The 1,062-nt window shown below is 33.1% G+C and overlaps 1 protein-coding gene across 3 annotated transcripts in view; it reads right to left on the reverse strand.

Annotated features, from left to right (window-relative positions):
* Window positions 1-701: 701 nt before the first annotated feature.
* LOC125041893 (organic cation transporter protein-like) overlaps window positions 702-1,062 on the reverse strand; it is a 25,770-nt gene continuing 25,409 nt past the window's right edge. For all 3 annotated transcript variants that reach the window (XM_047637274.1, XM_047637273.1, XM_047637276.1), the window contains one exon: window positions 702-1,062. This exon is cut by the window's right edge and continues 404 nt beyond it. The gene's annotated coding sequence lies outside the window, so the exon portion shown is untranslated.

Genomic DNA, 1,062 nt, shown 5'->3' on the forward strand with positions numbered 1-1,062 from the left:
GATAAATAAGCAAACCGACCATGGCACATGCTTTATTCTAGTTTTCTTGTCTCCTCTCCTTTGGCGCTTCTTCATTTCTGGCACACGCTCACACACGCTTACAGACACACAGACACACACACACACGCATACATATATACATATATGTGTGTGTGTGTATTTATGTATGTATATGCATATATGTATGAATGTCTATATATAAATATATATTCATATATACATGTTTATATATACACATATGAACATATATATGTATATATATTTGCACACGCACACGCACGCACGTACACACACACACACACACACACACACACACACATACGTGTGTGTGTGTGTGTGCGTGTGCGTACGTGCTTGCAAGCGTGTGTGCGTGCGTGTATGTGTGTGCAAATATATATATATATATATATATATATATATATATATATATATATATATATTACACATCTATATACATATATGCTCATATGTATATATACAAATATAAATATATATGAATGTACATGTATATATAGTCATTCATATATATGTACACACACACACACACACACACACACACACACACACCTCTATATTCATTGTGTATATACGTATGTAAGCTTTCCGTATGTATTGCTTTCATTCATACCATAATAGCCCCATTTCCTATAGCTTGCGATGTCAAAGAAATCAGGAAACCATAGGAATATAATCAAAATATGTGAAGACGATTATTTAGTTACAGTGTAGATTTTCTGACAGTAGAGCACTTTTAACAATGTGACGTGCATTATGTAATGTGAATCATTTACTTAGTTACAGTAGATTCTGGATTTGAAATACGTTTTACATTAATAACAAGCTACTTTTCAGGGATCGAACTAAACACACACGCACGCATACACTCGCCTATTTTTTTATGTATAACTTATAAAAGCACATATAACTCATACCTCATACTCTTCAGCAGAAAACACAAACCCACAGATAGAAAGAGAAATAAATCTCATTTCATAATTCTTTACCTCCACTTCCGATCATCATCATCATCAGTTCATTACCTCAAAGAATAAAACGGACAAA

This window comes from Penaeus chinensis, chromosome 31, assembly GCF_019202785.1.
Source record: "Penaeus chinensis breed Huanghai No. 1 chromosome 31, ASM1920278v2, whole genome shotgun sequence".
In the NCBI taxonomy this organism is placed as follows: Eukaryota; Metazoa; Arthropoda; class Malacostraca; order Decapoda; family Penaeidae; genus Penaeus; species Penaeus chinensis.